Here is a 19521-nt window from a genome sequence, read left to right as displayed (position 1 = left end):
GAGTCCGCACACTCAGTAATTAACAGTCCAGACACCGTTAGGAGGGAGCACCTCCACCTCCAAATCACACACACTTGTGCAGCTCCTGATCAACCACTTATCTGGGACGGGGTGCGAGGTGAAGCCGTCACTGTCACACCAAACGCCAATCCTCCAGACAAGGAAAGCACCAGGAAAACGGCTGCAACAGAAGTTCAGATTACTATTCAACGTATAAGTCAGCAGAGAAAATTACCTTAGTACTGGTAGTCGATTTCTCGGCGGTGAGGTGGAGTTGCAGTCCGGCTTATATGGTGGTGTAGATGAGTGACAGCTGTCACCTCCTCTGGGTCTGGCGCCCTCTCGTGCTTGGAGCCCGCACTCCAAGCAGGGCGCCCTCTGGTGGTAGTGGGCCAGCAGTACCTCCTCTTCAGCGGCCCACACAACAGTTTTCTTCTTGTAATTTTTTTCCTCAGTGGAGCTGATCGGCTTTGTGATTATGTCCGCCAAGGACGTAACAAAATCACTGGCATTGATTTATTTATTCGTCTGTAAGCAGGGTGACGTCATCCAGATCTGGATTCTGGATCAAGTTTGACTTTATATAGGTTTTGATGTCTTACATCAAAACTACTGCACAAATTTTGTTGAAAGTTTCAACACAGATACATATTAGGCCATGGAAGACTCCAGTAAATTCTGGAGGTGATCTGGATCCGAATTCTGAATCAAGCTTAACTTTATATAGGCTTTGAAGGATTACGTCAAAACAAGTGCAATTGTTCTCACCCAATTTTCACCACGGATACATAGGCCAGGGAAGACTCCATTACATTTTGGAGATGATCCGAATCCAAATCCGGATTCTGGATCAAGATTTCTCTTGATATACGCTTTGAAGGATTACGTCAAAACGACTTCACAGATTCTCACCAGATTTGCACCACAGATAGATATTAGGGCACGTAAGACTCCACTGAACTTCGGGGGTGATCCGGATTGGCGGAGGTTAGAAATCTCTAACTGATTTTGTTACTATTTTGTTTTATTGAGAATCTGTCAGATTTTAAATCTGGATGTGTGCAAGACAGTGTTAACCCCGTTATAGCTGCTGCCGTGAACGTGCAATTCAGCTGTTTTTACAGGCTGCCTGATCACACTGATGTATTTCTTAGATTTTTCAGTTACTGCATTGATGACACTTATGAGCGTGCACAAAGCTGAACCTCCAGCAGAGACTGTTTTTAACAGTCTGCGTTCATAACTAATGGACGTGCACGTGCACTACGTCTCCTCCCAGTGGAGAGCAGCTGCTGCTTTTACTGTGTTTTCCTCTTGATCACATATGTGGACCTCAATGATCCATTCAGCACTGAGGTGTTATATTTTTATATTGTCACATTAATAAAGGAATTCAGTCGATATTACGGCCAACAAGACATCAAGTCTGTCTTCATGTTGGCACAATGTGACATCAAGAAAAACAAGACTGGCAAACACCAGTGAACATAGTCTGACATTTTGCTCTACAGCTGAAAATTGGTGAGTTAAAATAATGTTACAGCTTCCACACAGGTGGAAAAAAAACAGCTGATTCTGTCCTTTTTAAAGGGTTTCTTGAGTTTATCTGGAGTTTGTCAAAACACAGAAAGCAGCAAATTTGTGAAAACTGAGTGACTTTGTTGTTTGGAGATGACAGCAGACAAAATCATCACCATTAATTTCATTTATGTACAATGTGACATTTTGCTTTGTGGTTCAGTAACACATGAACCCGTCTCAGGGTGGCAGCTGGAGCCAAGTAGAGGTCAACATTTAAAAATACTCCAATCAGATTGAAGCATATACCACATTATTTAATTGATCATAGTAATTTGAATCACTATTAAACAAATTTGGAGCAACTTTAACCTTTGACCCCTGTGTGTACTGAAGTTGACCTTTGTCACCTTTTCTGTTGTTTTTAAACCCATAACGCCTCAACATTAAGTCATAAATCTAAATTATACACTTATAGAATCTTAATGATCAGAGAATTTATTCTCCTTAAACAGGACAGAAAACCTTCTCAGCTCGTGGACTGTTTCATCAACATAAACACCAAATTTGGTGCTTTCAGACAAACTGATGTTTTCTTCTTGTAAATCCCCTGAATGCCTTTTAGTTTTGGTGAAATGCTGCCCTCGCGTGTCCAATAAAGGTATTTACAATTATAAAGGCCGAAATTGAAACAAAGTAAAACCTGTTATTTGTTGAAAATATTTTTGCTGGAAGTTGAGGTTCGTTTCCAAAAATTTTATGCCAATGTGTAAATTTTCTTTTTTTTTTTACCTTTCAAAAAACATGAAATTCAGGAATATTCTCTATTTTGGGTAAATTTCATAGTTTTCATGACAGAGTTGATATTTTCCCCCAAATTCAAATTTCAAAATTCTGCATTCAAGAACAGAGATTTGATGAATCAAACAAAACCATCAGAATTAAAATTTATTAGAAACTGGAGAAAAATAAACATTTTGGGTGAATCTTATTATTTTCCAAACTAGTCTGTTTGCAACAAAATCATGAATTTTGTGAGGAAGAATTGTGAACAATGTTTAAATGAATAATAAAAACATCAGAATTAAAATCAGAAACTGAAGGAGAAAATGTGAATTTCACTATTTTCAGCATCTGAGAAAGAATTGTGAACAGAACAAAAGAAAAAAAAAAATCCATGAATCAGTGAAGAAGGAAAAAATATATATTTTGGGTGAATTTCAGCCCCCCCCCCCCCCCCCAAAAAAAGTCCATATCACAAAATTTACACTTATTTCTTTGTGTCGTTGTGAGTTTCTGATCTTTCCTGACAGTGCACGTGCCCATTGTGACTGCAGTCTGTGAAAAACAGCCTCGTGTGTGTGAAGCTTTACACAAAAGCTGCACTGATAAATCCACCCTGTTGATGAACAAATGAAAGTTCTGATCAAATCCAATAAGAATCCGTCTGATAATGGTGTTTTTCAATAGTCAGTTGATTTACAAAAAAAAAAAGTGTGTGCTTTCACTTTAGGGGTCAACACAGTGCTGTGTGTTTAACAAAAACACACACTGCTTCACTTTTAATACACAAGTCTATTTAAGATTATCTGTGTCACTGAGAGCATGGAGTTGATAAGATTCTAAGATTCAAAACAAAAAACAAAACACTAAATAATGTAAGTAACGGAGGCCAGCAGGTGTCGTCGTGCAGATGTAGTTTGTAAACCTAACTCCCAACAGCTCAAAAGGATTCTCTGGTCAAGGCCAGAGACCTGGGTTTTAGCCTTCTGGTTAGAGAGTCCGACTTCCATGCCGAGGATCATGAGTTTGTGTCCCGAGGGGAGCGAATGGGCGGAGTCATAACAACACAACGCAGAGTGCAGCCGCTACATAAGTATGTGGTGTATTATTTTAAAATGATGATAAATTCAAGATACATTTACACTGGAAATCTGACTCAAAGAGAAAGATTTCACGTGATCTCTCAATACATTTTTTTGAAGCCATTTGTTAGAAGTCCCTGATCTTGTGCTCCAATCAGAATTCTTTCTCCATCAAAACCAAGTTTTCCATTTTTCAGCCACTGCATTGATTTAACTTTGTCGATGTATTCCTTTTCCAATTCTTCTTGGAATCGTCCAGCCCTTTTGTGCTGTTTCCATCTGTCCACTCGATGTTTTCCTTCTCTTTTGCTGTATTGTTCTCTGGTCTGTCTTGCGAATTTTGTTGCAGGCGTTAGACTGTTGCTTTCTCTCTCTTGTAGAAGTTCTCCAATAAAGTTTTTCGCCAGTTTGGTGACTGAGTTCTGTTCAGATAAGGTCTTCTCGTAGTGTTGTGCGACCTTTTCATGATTTCATCTTCAGAGCTCTTTAAGTACTGTCCAATACTTATTATCGATGCTCTGTAGGCCTGGTTGATTTCAGTGAGACCCAGACCGCCTTCTCTGCGAGGGAGATACATTCTGTCCATGCACTGATTTCTGTATGTGACTTTGTGGAGGGTGAGCATCTTCCTGGTTTTTGTGTCCAACTTATTAAGCTCACGCTGCGGCCAGTCTACTATGCCAAATCCATGTCACCACTGGTATTGCAAACTGGTTTATGGCTGTGATCTTGGTCTTTGGTGTCAACTGTGTTTTGCAGATCTTTTTTAAGCGGTTTAAGTATTCTTGTGTTGTTTTCGTTCTCATTTTCTTGGGTTCAATTGTAGTATTTTGTTCAATTCCAAAGTATTTGTATGTGGAGTCTACAGCCAGATCTTCAATGTAGCTCCCTTCATCTAACTGTATGTTTTCGTTTTTTGTCTTTTACCTTTTTTGATTGTGCATTTTGAGCATTTATCCAGTCCAAATTCCATACCAATGTCTTTGGAGAACTTATGGACTGTTTCTACGAGCTGACTGAGTCCCTTTTTTGTGTCGGCATAGATTTTCAAATCATCAATGAACAGCAGATGGTTCACAAGTTTTTGATTTTTCCTTCTTCTGCCTCTACTTAAGTCATACCCGATGTCATGCTCCTTCAGGATCTTGCTGAGCAGGTCTATGATTAAGCAGAATAAAAGCGGCGAGAGGCTGTCTCCCTGGAATATCCCTCTCTGAACTCATACGCACGGCTGTGAAATGAAAATTGTGAAATCCGAGGAAAATCTGCAGGGGATCAGGCGCAGCCCTCCAGGAGCCGAGGTCTAGGGACCTGTGTGGCCCCAGAAACCAAATTAAATTTTTATCTAATAATACATTTTCAGCATCTCCTGAAAGAACAAATCTAAAAAAAAAAAAGAAAAAAAAAAAGCATATTTAAATGATTCTATATTCAACCTTTCATTTAAACCGTAAGTGATAATGTGGAAATAACAGAATATGATGTGGAAATAGGACCTGGAATGATTTTTCTTTTAATTGTAAACCAAATTATGCATTAACTCAGATCAATTAAACTACATGAAATTCATCAAGCCTGAAAGACTGTTAAAGAATTTCAAAAACCACAGCTAAAGCTTGTAGAATATTTTGAAAATCATGGTAAAATATCAATGACATACCTTATTGTAAAAAAGCCACACGTTCTTGTGTAAATTCCTGTAAATCCACTCAAAGCCAGTGTCTTTTTTTCCCATGAAAAAAGTCTACATAAAAAAAACAAAAAAAAAAAAAACATTTACATAATTAAAAACCACAATGTCTTTTTTCCAATGAAATAAAGTCTAGATCAGTGGTCACCAACCTTTTTAAGCCAAAGATCCCCTCGCTCTGCCTGAGAAGACAAGATCTACCAACCGCACTGTAAACAAAAACACACAAGAACAATACTTCCAAAAGGAAAATTCTTTAACAGTATTTGAGAATATTATTTGAATACAATTCAGAAATTCAATGAATTGAGAACTGTTTTCGGTATACGAGGGCTGTCAATAAAGTAACGGTCCTTTTTATTTTTTCAAAAACTATATGGATTTCATTCATATGTTTTTATGTCAGACATGCTTGAACCCTCGTGCGCATGCGTGAGTTTTTCCACGCCTGTCGGTGACGTCATTCGCCTGTGAGCACTCCTTGTGGGAGGAGTCGTCCAGCCCCTCGTCGGAATTCCTTTGTCTGAGAAGTTGCTGAGAGACTGGCGCGTTGTTTGATCAAAATTTTTTTCTAAACCTGTGAGACACATCGAAGTGGACACGGTTCGAAAAATTAAGCTGGTTTTCAGTGAAAATTTTAACGGCTGATGAGAGATTTTGAGGTGAGACTGTCGCTTTAAGGACTTTTCACGGTGCGAGACGTCGCGCAGCGCTCTCAGGCGGCGTCATCAGCCTGTTCAGCTGAAAACCTCCACATTTCAGGCTCTATTGATCCAGGACGTCGTGAGAGAACAGAGAAGTTTCAGAAGAAGTCGGTTTCAGCATTTTATCCGGATATTCCACTGTTAAAGGAGATTTATTTAATGAAAGACGTGCGGACGGGTCCGCGCGTCGGACGCAGCCGCCGCGACGCTCCGCCACAGGAAAAACACCTCTGTTGAAAGCCTTAAGGACAAGTTGGAACATGTCCTGCCTGTTAAACAATTTCTCATATACTCACTCCACTGAAAGCCATCAAAAGCCGCCTGGATTTTACAAATGGTTATCAACACGGAGGTGTTTTTCCTGTGCCGCTGCACCGCGCCGGCTGCGTCCCGACGCGCGGATCCGTCCGCACGTCTTTCATTAAAAAATCTCCTTAACAGTGGAATATCCGGATAAAATGCTGAAACCGACTTCTTCTGAACTTCTCTGTTCTCTCATGACGTCCTGGATCAATAGAGCCTGAAATGTGGAGTTTTCAGCTTGAACAGGCTGATGACGCTGCCTGAGAGCGCTGCGCGACGTCTCGCACCGTGAAAAGTCCTTAAAGCGACAGAATCACCTCAAAATCTCTCATCAGCCGTTAAAATTTTCACTGAAACCAGGTTAATTTTTCGAACCGTGTCCACTTCGATGTGTCTCACAGGTTTAGAAAAAAATTGATCAAACAACGCGCCAGTCTGTCAGCAACTTCTCAGACAAAGGAATTCCGACAAGGGGCTGGACGACTCCTCCCACAAGGAGATGCTCACAGGTGAATGACGTCACCTACAGGCGTGGAAAACTCACGCATGCGCACGAGGGTTCAAGCATGTCTGACGTAAAAACATATGAATGAAATCCATATAGTTTTTTGAAAAAAATAAAAAGGACCGTTACTTTATTGACAGCCCTCGTATTTTTGTGTAATATTTTATAAAGATTTAACAAGCTTTATATTTTATACTACAATAAATGACATTTGCTTCAAGAAATAAATTCAGTTGTAGAAGGCTCGAAAGACCAAATGTTTCAGAATTTGTGAAAACATAATGTTTTCTGAAGCAATGAGTTAATTTGGTTTTTTGAGCATTCTGAAACAGAATGTTTCTTGAAGTCTTGGTTTTTGAAATCATTAAATATAGTTTCTGCAGTCACGAGCATGGCTTCTGTAAACAAATCACCGTCTGTAAACAACTTTGTGTTTAGCAAAGATATGACTCACGCGAAACAAAGCTTCTGTGGCAGCCTTGTTGAAGGTTTGGTGAAAAACAACTGCTGGGCTTTCAATGCCGTTTTCAGTTGGCCAACCTTTGACATCTCTTGTGTTGGAGCCATGATTCATGTCAGTCCACTTGGTGCAACAGCTCTCCAAGGTGTGATCACTCCTTTTTAGATGCAGACTAACGAGCAGATCTGATTTGATGCAGGTGTTAGTTTTGGGGATGAAAATTTACAGGGTGATTCCATAATTTATTCCTCAGAATTGAGTGATTCCATATTTTTTTCACTCTGCTTGGTCTAAAAAAGTAACCGTTACTGACAACCACAATTATTTTTCCTGATTTCTTATAGTGTTTTCTTAAAGCCAGAAGTTGCCATTTGAAATGACTTTAGTTTTGTGTCATGTCTGTGATCTGCGTTTTTCTACAAAATTAAACAACTGAATGAACATCCTCCGAGGCCGGTGATTCCATAATTTTTGCCAGGAGTTGTAGATCTACGATCAACAGGTTGGTGACCACTGGTCTAGAACAATGAAAAAAAAGGCACATAATCTTTTCTAAAATTCTGTTTGAACAGCACAATGTTTATTTTCCAGAGAAAGAAAAATTCTTACCGTGTTTCTTGATGGCACAGTTCGCTTTTCTCATTTATCTTTCAGGTGTGTTGATGAAGCCAGTGACAATTCCACAGAGTCTTGTCCTTATCAGACTTTTTTAAACCATCTTTCTTGCCATCTTCTCTCTGTCCGACGTTGGTCCGTGACAGAGACATGCTGCACAATTCTTCTTTTAAAAAACTTGAAAGCTCTAAAAGTTTAAGATGTCCACATGCTATGTTTAGCTAACGTCACAGTGGAGCCACACAGCGGCGCCCAGGAACAAATTTCGGCCCTGGCATTTTCCTCTGGACCAGCCACTATTGGCCCGATGAATCCACCCCCAAACACACCACACCCACCCGTCCATACCGAAACCCCAATGAACAAATACTATACACCTAAACACCCGAACACACTTTCACTGTCATTTCACCTTGATCATAGTACAAAATGGAAGCAAAAGCACACAAGCGGAAAAAAGCTTTTGTGTCTCCAAAGTGTGTGTGTGAGTGAGTGAGGTAATGTGTGTGTGTGTTTAGTTTATCTTACAGCAGACAGTCTCGGGGAACACAACCACTTATTCAGGGTCTTTTTTGTGTTCGGTGTTGGGTGTTTTTCAAAAAATAAAGACAGCTCGTTTCGGTTAGGGCGGCTGAAATAATCCATAGCAGGCTCAGCCTCAGAGGTAGCTGAAGAAGACGTTGACAGTAGAAGCACTAGCATGATGAACTTCAGGTTGTGTCATCTCCTGTGCGTCCTTTCCCACGACCTGCTCACTGGACACGGAATCCTCCGATTCCGACCCAACATAGACATCAATTGCCTTTGAGCCTGGACTAACCTCTCCAGTAAAGTTGTCCTCATTTCGCCCGTTGAAGTTGCATTTCGCCCGTTGTAGTAGGGATGTCGGGAGCACTAGCAGCAACGCTAGAAGTAGTATTGGCCACAGCAAACAAATGATCTATTTTAAAACACCCAGAAGCCTCAGCTTGTAGAGCTTTCTGCTTTTTGTCCTGAATCTTCTCCGCTCCCCCTTCCTCTTTTTGCCACCTCTTTCCATGATTTATCTAGTGAAAATATATACGTGACATGCATCCGTGTTCCCATGGACCTGCGCCACTCATCACATCAGCAGGGTTGCCAGATGTGACTGACTGATGATTCGTCCAAAAAAATGCTCAAAAACTGCCTGGATGCACTAAATCTCGCCCAATTTGAACAAAAGTCTATTGATCTCTATGGCCATAAATCTACAGAAAAACATTTTTACCCGCAGACAGCCATCCTAAACAGCCCAACTGGGAAACTGCCTAATCTGGCAACACTGCACATCAGATGGAAAACGACAGCGTTTAGATGCATACCCCCATGCACCGCAACACATTTTTTGTAAAATCTTCGGACATAAATCCACCAAATACAAGAGGAACATCGTAGTTTTGCTTAAAAAAAGTAATATTTATTATAATTTAGTTTGTTGCAAGGATTTTACAGTTTAAAATAAGAAAATTACACCTTATTCCAACCGCCACAAAAATGTTTACTACAAGTAAAGGGTATATAAACTGCACGTACCTCCCTATCAGTTAATAGTAAAAGTTAAACCTCAATAACGTTTTTTTTTTTGAGTTGTCCACTACCGATACACAGTTACAAAGTAGAGAACGGGGCCAGTGGGTAGAGAACGGGGCCGGTGTCAACTTGGGAGGGCCGGGCAAATGCCCCAAATCACAGATTACCAGTCCGAGTGTGGCGTCGCCGCAGTAAACCAACCAGTCCTGCAAAAAAATTGATTGATTGATTGATTGCTTTACGACATGGGTTAAGCAAGAAATTTTCATCTGACTGAAATTTTTTCCTGGCAAAAATCAATGCCAGCAATTTCCTAAAATGTGGCGTAGTGGGGGCACACACTCTTAAATAAATACAATAAAACACATTATACAGTCAATCAATCAATCAATCAATTTTTTTTATATAGCGCCAAATCACAACAAACAGTTGCCCCAAGGCACTTTATATTGTAAGGCAAGGCCATACACTAATTATGTAAAACCCCAACGGTCAAACGACCCCCTGTGAGCAAGCACTTGGCTACAGTGGGAAGGAAAACCCCTTTTAACAGGAAGAAACCTCCAGCAGAACCAGGCTCAGGGAGGGGCAGTCTTCTGCTGGGACTGGTTGGGGCTGAGGGAGAGAACCAGGAAAAAGACATGCTGTGGAGGGGAGCAGAGAATCAATCACTAATGATTAAATGCAGAGTGGTGCATACAGAGCAAAAAGAGAAAGAACACGTGCATAATGGGAACCCCCCAGCAGTCTACGTCTATAGCAGCATAACTAAGGGATGGTTCAGTACAGTATACAAATCTATTCTAAAGAGGCCTCTAAGGAGAGAGAGACAAAGCATAAAAAGAAGGCAAAACCTGAACATAAAGGTACATAAAAGGTGGTGGGGAGCAGGGTGTAGTCTTGATTCTAGGGGGTCTGGGGGATCTCCCCCCGAACATTTTTTAAAAGAGCAAGTCAAATTTTGTATATCTGGTGAATTTTAATGAGTATGAAGCCCTCTGAAATAAAGAAAACTCACTTCAAACTGTCAAGTAAAAATACAGTATTGATTATGTGGGGTCTGGGGGATTTACCCCAGAAAATTTTAAAAGAGCAAGTCAAATTTTGTGTATTCTGGTGAATTTTAATAGTTATGAAGCTTTCTGAAATAAAGAAAACTCACTTCAAACTGTGCAGTAAAAATATAATATTATGGGGGGTCTGGGGGATCGCCCCAGAAATTTTTTAAAAGAGCAAGTTAAATTTTGTATATTCTGGTGAATTTTAATGGGTATGAAGCCCTATGAAACAAAGAAAACTCACTTCAAACTGTCAAGTAAAACTTCTTTGTCTTCTGTAGGATTTTGATCTATTCCATTCTGGTAAATGCACGAAATGGGTGCTGTGTCGCTGGTTGTACAGTCAATAAAATACAAAATTAGGGCCTAAAGCAATTGACAACGTTGTTCTGCTGTGCACAAAGTAACACTGTCACCCATTTTGAAAACGCATGCGCACTGAGAAACTCAAAACTGGCTTATTCACATTTAATCGGTAAAATGCTCTCACTCATAAAACAAAAGTTATTTTTTTCAATTAATCATTTTTACTTACATGTGAGTTTTGCCATTATTTCTTTAAGTGAGTTATTAAAAGGCCTTTGTCACGCAACATTGAACGTTTGAGCTTGTAACAAAGTTATGATGTTATATTCTCACCAAAAGCATACCTGGAGAAGTCAGTGTTTTGTTTTATTTTGCACATACATACATACATCACCGACACACCACAGAGATTTGCATCAGGTTTCACCCGATTATGAGCATTTTAGATGCCTACAGCAACTATCTCAACCACTGAACCTATTACAGCAAGAGTCCACAAAAGTATTTTAAAGGCCTAACTGAAGTGTAATATGTGCTCTTTAATAAGATATTTTCATGAAAAAATACACAAATGTGCAATTTACTGCATTTTATTTTTACTTGTGTAAAAACATAGCTTAGATGTGGTTTGACCAAAACAAATTGTCATTACACTTAAATAAAACAGGGATGAAGTGGAGGCGTAAGAGTCACTAGGTGTTCACAGGAAAGTTTCTCTAAAATTGTATAGTATTATTAGTTATTATTACTAGTATGGTTGTTGTTGTTGCTATTATTATTTATAAATAAAAAGAATAGACAAATGCTTTTTGTCTTTGTTCATTTATCTTTGATGTCTTTTTAATAGAATGCAGTGGGCCCCAGACCTGGGGTCTAAAGTTGCACCCTAGGCTCGATAGTTTATCCTACCCAGAGCTGGCAATGTATCTGAGGGCTCTCTTCAAGATGGTGATCAGTTCCTTTAATTGCAGACAACTGCACCTCATGTGCACTTGGGTGACCGGGGATTGCTTCAAGGCATTTACTCAGGTTCTTCTTCATAAGCCCCATTGCTCCCATCACAACTGGTATGATATCAATTTCTTTCAATGACCATGTTTTTTTTTGTTTGTTTGTTTTTTTCATTTGCCTTGAATTTCCTTCTTTTGGTTTTTCATTTATCCTTGATGTCTTTTTAGTAGAATGCAATGGGCCCCAAACCTGTGTATGAATTATCATGTGTGTGTTCAGGTGGACCTTTCGTCCAAATCTTTGACCACACTCAGAACAGACAAATGCTTTTTGTCCTGTATGAATTATCATGTGAGTTTTCAGGGTGCCCTTTCGTCCAAATCTTTGACCACACTCAGAACACAAATGCTTTTTGTCCTGTATGAATTATCATGTGTCTGTTCAGGATGCCCTTTTCTCCAAATCTTTTACCACACTCAGAACAGACAAATGCTTTTTGCCCTGTATGAATTATTGTGTATTTTCAGGTGGCCCTTTTGCCCAAACCTTTGACTACACTCAGAACAGTCAAATGCTTTTTGTCCGTATGAATTATCATGTGTCTGTTCAGGGTGCCCTTTTCTCCAAATCTTTTACCACACTCAGACAGACAAACGCTTTTGTCCTGTATGAATTATCATGTGTGTTGTCAGGTGGCCCTTTTGTCCAAACCTTTGATCACACTCGGAACAGACAAACGCTTTTTGTCCTGTATGAATTATCATGTGTCTGTTCAAGTGGCCCTTTCGTCCAAATCTTTTTCCACACTCAGAACAGACAAATGGTTTTTGTCCTGTATGAATTATCATATGTTTTGTTCAGGTTGCCCTTTCGTCCAAATCTTTTTCCACACTCAGAACAGACAAATGGTTTTTGTCCTGTATGAATTATCATGTGTGTTTTCAAGTGGCCTTTTTGTCCAAACCTTTGACCACACTCAGAACAGACAAATGTTTTTTTGCCCTGTATGAATTATCAGTGTCTGTACAGGTTGCCCTTTCGTCCAAACCTTTGACCACACTCAGAACAGACAAATGCTTTCTGTCCTGTCTGAATTCTAATGTGTTTGTTCAGAGTGCCCTTCTGTTTCTGTCTTTTACTCTGATCAGAACAGCTAAAAGGTTTTCCACTTGCTTTCCTCCACCTCTGTTGCTCTGAGTTGTTCATGTGACCAGATGCTTTTCCATATCTAGAGTCTTTAAATTGTTTCTCATCAGTGTTGCCTGAATGAACAATATTGGTATTTTTTCGACAGTTAAAACTGACTGAAGTTCTCTGGTCTGTTTCCAGTCATAACTGTCATCAGTCTCAGTTCCAGAACTGTCTGAACTCCTGCCACTGGTATCTGGTTGTAAATTGACTGTTTGGACCTGAGTTGCTGGCTGGTTGTGGTCCTCCATCGTCCTCTCCATCAGCTTCTGCTGTGAGTGTCTCTGGTATAGATAGCTGCTGGCTACAGGCTCAGCCTCTGTGCTCTCATCACTTCGGCTTTGATGAAGCTGTGTGACTCTGGTTTTCATCATTTTCACTCTTCACAGGGACGGCAAGTGAAACCAACTTGGTGAGATCTGCCTCCTCCAGCTGCTGAAGCTGCTCTCCCTGCTGACTTATCCACAGCTTCTCTTCTTTAATGTCCTCCTGGGTCAACAATCAGATTCCATTCCTGGTGTTAGGGAGAGTTTCTTCTTTAATCACCAACGACAGCTGCATGTCTGCAAAGAACAAATTAAACAATAAATGTTAGAACAACAATCATTAAAATAAAGTATCAGTGGTGAGTTTGACCTGATGACAGTAAGTTATTGCCACTGCTGGTTCGCACTATTGCCTCACAGCAAGAAGGTCATGGGATTCAAGATGGGGATCCCCATCTGTGGCCTTTCTGTGTGGAGTTTGCATGTTCTCCCCGTGTTTGTGTGGGTTCTCTCCGGGTGCTGCAGCTTCCTCCCACATCCAAAGACCTGCATGTTTGGTGAACTGAAAACTTTAAATTGACCCTTGGTGTGTGTGTGTGAGTGAGAATGTGTTTGTTTGTCTGTATGTGGCCCTGTGACAGATAGTTGTTCCTGTACAGGGTGTACCCGCCTCACGCTCCATGACAGCTGGAATGGGCTCCGGCCCCTCGTGACCTTAACTGGAGTAAGCGGGTACAAAAGATGGATGATTATTACTACTTACATGGCACTCAAACAAGATGTCAGAAGTCCTCAAATATGATATGAACACATCTATAGTGACGTTATGAGAACTACAGTCCACACTCCCAGTGCTGCCCATTAACGTGAACGTCCCTTCATGGACAGCGACATGACGCCTCCTAACCAGGCAAAATATTGACGAAGTTGCCAGATGTAATCCATTTTCAATGGGGATTCACGACTGAACACACACAGAAAAACACTCGCAAATACGTGTTAAAATGCCATTCTGACCTGGATATCGAGCCAGTAAAATTAATTAACATTAAATCATGTGAGGAAAGTATTAAACTTACTCTGACACCCACACATTCCCAAATATTAGTGTTGAAAGTTACACGGATCTGATCTGTTCCAAGCTGCTGAAACTGCTGCTGTGTCAGGCACAGCGCGGCTCCTAAAACCTTACATTTATCTATATAAATTTTTACACAGTTATCCTTTATTGACCGAGTTTCATTCATGAAGTCAGTGGTGTGTATGTGCACACAATTCTGTGTGTGGGAGTGACTGTAAGTGGCCAGTCATTATAATCTCTGAGCAGCGGCTCATTTTAAGATGCAAAAAAACAAAAACAAAAAAAAAAAAGTAGGTCTTGTTGAACAATTTTAATCACTAACGACAGGTACTTTAACTAGACATCAGTCTGGCAGGAGAAAATATCAACTTGACATAAGAAGAGTTAATGGTCCGTGTCCACTTTTTACCATCTGATACAAGATGAGCTTTTTGGCCGTTATTCCACGTCTACACGTGGAATAAACTTCACTTTCAAACCTTTTTTCAACATATTTTTTATTATAACCATTTATTAACCACTTATTCAATGTTGAAATGCTCCATTTTTAAGGCTCAATTAATGATCATAACTTTTTTGTTAAACAAGCAACACAAGTAGCCTTGCTAATTATGCTCCAGCTAAAGAGGTTATACAACCCCTGGCAAAAATTATAGAATCACCGGCCTCGGAGGATGTTCATTCAGTTACTTAATTTTGTAGAAAAAAGTAGATCACAGACATGACACCAAAACTAGTCATTTCAAATGGCAAACTTTCTGGCTTTAAGAAACACTATAAGAAATCAGGAAAAATAATTGTGGCAGTCAGTAACGGTTACTTTTTTAGACCAAGCAGAGGGAAAAAAAATATGGAATCAATTCTGAGGAAAAAAATTATGGAATCATGAAAAACAAAAGAACGCTCCAACACATCACTAGCATTTTGTTGCTCCACCTTGGCTTTTATAACAGCTTGCAGTCTCTGAAGCATGACTTAATGAGTGACAAACAGTACTCTTCATCAATCTGGCTCCAACTTTCTCTGATTGCTGTGCCAGATCAGCTTTGCAGGTTGGAGCCTTGTCATACCATTTTCTTCAACTTCCACCAAGATTTTCAATTGGATTAAGATCTGGACTACGAGGTCTGTGATAAAACTAACGTACCTTTTTATTTTTTTCAAAAACTATATGGATTTGAATCACATGCGATTACATCAGACAACCTTGAACCCTCGTGCGCATGCGTGAGTTTTTTCACGCCTGTTGTGTCATTCGCCTGTGGGCTGGCTTTGAGTGAGGAGTGGTCTACCCCCCCGTCGGAATCTCTTTGTCTGAAACTTCCTGAGAGACTGGCGCTTTGCTTGATCAAAATCTTTTCAAAAACTGTGAGGCACATCGAAGTGGACACCATTCGAGAAATTCAGCTGGTTTTCTGTGAAAATTTTAACGGCTGATGAGAGATTATGGACTGTTGCTGTCGCTTTAAGGACTGCCCACGGAGCGGGACGTCGCGACGCGCCCTGAACCACCGTCTGCCTGTTTCGAGCGGAAAGCTTCCAAATTTAAGCCTCTGTTGACCCAGACGTCGTGAGAGAACAGAACTTTCAGAAGAGGTCGGATCAGCAGTTTATCAGGACATTCCACTGTTAAAGGAGATTTTATTAATGAAAGACGTGCGGACGGGTCGCGGCTGGCGCGGTGCGGCGGCACAGGAAAAACACCTCCGTGTTGATAACCATTTGTAAAAACCAGGCGGCTTTTGATGGCTTTCAGTTTTGAGTGAGTATCTGAGAAATTGTTTAACAGCTGGACATGTTCCAACTTGTCCTTAAGGCTTCCAACGAGGTGTTTTTCCTGTGGCAGCACCGGCTGCATCCCGATGCGCGGACCCGTCCGCACTTTCTTTCATTACAAAATCCTTTAACAGTGGAAAATTTTGATCAAGCAAAGCGTCAGTCTCTCAGGAAGTTCTCAGACAAAGAGATTCCGACGGGAGGGGTGGACCACTCCTCACTCAAAGCCAGCCCACAGGCGAATGACGTAACCGACAGGCATGAAAAAACTCTTGCATGCCCACGAGGGTTCAAGCTTGTCTGATGTAATCGCATGTGATTCAAATCCATATAGTTTTTGAAAAAAAAAAAGGTCCGATACTTTTCTAACAGACCTCGTATTTGCAGGCCATGACATTGACCCTATGTGTCTTTTTGCAAGGAATGTTTTCACAGTTTTTGCTCTATGGCAAGATGCATTATCATCTTGAAAAATGATTCATCCCCAAATATCCTTTCAATTGATGGGGTAAGAAAAGTGTCCAAATATCAACATAAACTTGTGCATTTATTGATGATGTAATGACAGCCATCTCCCCAGTGCCTTTACCTGACATGCACCCCATATCATCAATGACTGTGGAAATTTACATGTTGTCTTCAGGCAATCATCTTTATAAATCTCATTGGAACGGCACCAAACAAACGTTCCAGCATCATCACCTTGCCCAATGCAGATTCGAGATTCATCACTGAATATGACATTCATCCAGTCATCCACAGTCCATGATTGCTTTTCCTTAGCCCATTGTAACCTTGTTTTTTTTCTGTTTAGGTGTTAATGATGGCTTTCATTAGCTTTTCTGCATGTAGATCCCATTTTCTTTAGGCGGTTTCTCACAGTTCGGTCACAGACGTTGACTCCAGTTTCCCCCCCATTCGTTCCTCATTTGTTTTGTTGTGCATTTTCGATTTTTGAGACATATTGCTTTAAGTTTTCTGTTTTGATGTCTTCCTTGGTCTACCAGTATGTTTGCCTTTAACAACCTTCCCATGTTGTTTGTATTTGGTCCAGAGTTTAGACACAGCTGACTGTGAACAACCAACATCTTTTGCAACATTGCATGATGATTTACCCTCTTAAGAGTTTGATAATCCTCTCCTTTGTTTCAATTGACATCTCTCGTGTTGGAGCCATGATTCATGTCAGTCCACTTGGTGCAACAGCTCTCCAAGGTGTGATCACTCCTTTTTAGATGCAGACTAACAGCAGATCTGATTTGATGCAGATGTTAGTTTTGGGGATGAAAATTTACAGGGTGATGCCATAATTTTTTCCTCAAATTGAGTGATTCCATATTTTTTCCCTCTGCTTGGTCTAAAAAAGTAACCGTTAACAACCACAATTATTTTTCCTGATTTCTTATAGTGTTTCTTAAAGCCAGAAAGTTGCCATTTGAAATTACTTTAGTTTTGTGTCATGTCTGTGATCTGATTTTTTTTTCTACAAAATTAAACAACTGAATGAACATCCTCCGAGGCCGGTGATTCTATAATTATTGCCAGGGGTTGTATATGAGAACTGGAGTCCACACTCCCAATGCTGCCCACTAAACGTGAACGTCCCTTCATGGACAGCGCATGACGCCTCCTAACCGGAAAAAATATTGACGAAGTTCCCAGATGTTAATGCATTTTCAATGGGGATTCACGACTGAACACACTCAGAAAAACGCTCACAAAATACGTGTTAAAATGCCATTCTGACCTGGATATCGAGCCAGTAAAATTAATTAACATTAAATCATGTCAGGAAAGTATTAAACTTACTCTGACACCCACACATTCCCAAATACAATGTTGAAAGTTACAGATCTGATCTGTTCCAAGCTGCTGCAGCTGCGTCAGGCACAGCGCAGCTCCTAAACCATTCCTATATACGAGGTCTATTAGAAAAGTATCGGACCTTATTATTTTTTTTTCAAAAACCATATCGATTTGAATCATGTGATTACATCAGACATGCTTGAACCCTCGTGGGCATGTGAGTTTTTTCACGCCTGTCGGTTACGTCATTCGCCTGTGGGCAGTCTTTGAGTGAGGAGTCGCCCACCCTCTCGTCGATTTTTTCGTTGTTTAGGAATGGCTCAGACTGCTGCTTTGTTTGGTCAAAATTTTTTCAAAACTGTAAGGCACAACTGACTGGACACCATTCGATAAATTCAGCTGGTTTTCGGTAAAAATTTTAACGGCGATGAGAGATTTTGGTCTGGTAGTGTCGCCGTAAGGACGGCCCACGGCGCCTACGTCACGGGTCATGAACTGATTTTTGTGGATGAAGCAGGTTTCAACCTTACAAAAACAAGGAGACGTGGCAGGAACATTATTGGACACAGTGACATCATCAATGTCCCAGCAGGACAACATGGGGGTAATAAACTATGTGTGCAGCGAGAAGACAATATGATAACGTTTGCCATCATTCAACCTGGACCCGAACAACACAGCAGCACACTTCTAACACTCCTGGACACCCTGCATCACACACACACTAACTACCAGAGACCAGAGCAGACCAGCTCCCTCATCATTTGAGACAAGCTTAGTTTCAGTGGGGCTGCTTTGGTCTGCAGCTGGTTTACAGACCCCCACTCTTCACCGTAACTCAGCCTCCTCCTGTATTCTCCATCCTTGAATCTGATCTGTATGTGCTGGAAGGTGTGTGACCGTCAGCCCCATCAATGCATGACCCTTTACAGGCAACGGAGGAAACATGTGGGGACACTGACCGGGGTCACACCAGGCCTGGATACGGGACTCCAGAGAGATTTTGCCCAGTGTCTCGCACCAGAAGACATTCCATGCGATGTTGACGAAATCTTGTGGCTGGACTCAGAGAAGACAAGTGCAGACGAATTTTTTTCTGATATTTTTGAAACTTCTAAGGTTGTTTTCTTGAATTTTCACTTTATTGTTTTGGGAAAAAAGTTGGTTTTGATGTGTGGAAATTAACATCCATATTTGACATTTGAATCATTGTGTGTATTTGTGTTACAGAACTACATGTATGACCTCAAACTGACCTCATGCAGAGAAAGCTTTCGACCATCGTGTGTAGTTGGTGCATCGTGTGCTTAGTAATATGATAGTAAGTCCCTTCGGCTGCTCCCTTGTTTGCACTCGGGGTTGCCACAGCAAATCCAAGATGGATCTGCATGTTGAATTGGCACAGGTTTTACACCGGATGCCCTTCCTGATGCAACTCCACATTACATGGAGAAATGTGGCAGGGGTGGGATTTGAACCCGGAGCCTTCTGAACTGAAACCAAGCGCATTAACCACTTGGCCACCACCCCTGCTTAGTAATATTATGATTTGTGTTAACTGGAACAAAATAACATGTTTGAAGAGTTTAGTAAGATTTGTGTGCTTTTGCAAGAGATACACAATGTTTTACTGATTTGGTGGAAGGTTTTTTTGATTTGTGTGTAGAGTTTATGAAAAATAGTCAGTAGTTACAAAATTGTGCTTAAGTGTGATGGAGGCCAGCAGGAGGCGCTGGATTTTAGCCGACTGGTCAGAGTGTCTGCCTCTCATGCCAAAGATTGTGAGTTAGCGTTGCGAGTGGGAGGAATCAATCACAACAACACAGAGAGAGAGTAGAACTACTATGTAAGCAATCAGAAAAAACAAATCCTGTAAAT

The 19521-nt window shown here is 40.7% G+C and overlaps 2 long non-coding RNA genes across 2 annotated transcripts in view; one reads left to right on the top strand and one right to left on the bottom strand.

The window, feature by feature from the left end:
* Window positions 1-3537, top strand: part of LOC117530342 — a 21848-nt gene extending 18311 nt beyond the window's left edge. The window contains exon 3 of the long non-coding RNA XR_004566331.1: window positions 3182-3537. This is a non-coding gene — a long non-coding RNA (uncharacterized LOC117530342). The remainder of the gene's footprint in view (window positions 1-3181) is intronic.
* Window positions 2004-19521, bottom strand: LOC117530334. Its single transcript, XR_004566324.1, has 3 exons — window positions 19509-19521; window positions 16049-16053; window positions 2004-2116 (listed from the first exon to the last, which is right to left on the bottom strand). It is a non-coding gene; the product is annotated as an uncharacterized LOC117530334 (long non-coding RNA).

Source organism: Thalassophryne amazonica, chromosome 18 (genome assembly GCF_902500255.1).
Source record: "Thalassophryne amazonica chromosome 18, fThaAma1.1, whole genome shotgun sequence".
Taxonomy (NCBI): domain Eukaryota; kingdom Metazoa; phylum Chordata; class Actinopteri; order Batrachoidiformes; family Batrachoididae; genus Thalassophryne; species Thalassophryne amazonica.
Note: the sequence above shows the minus strand (reverse complement) of the source record. Positions and strands in the feature narration are given on the sequence as shown.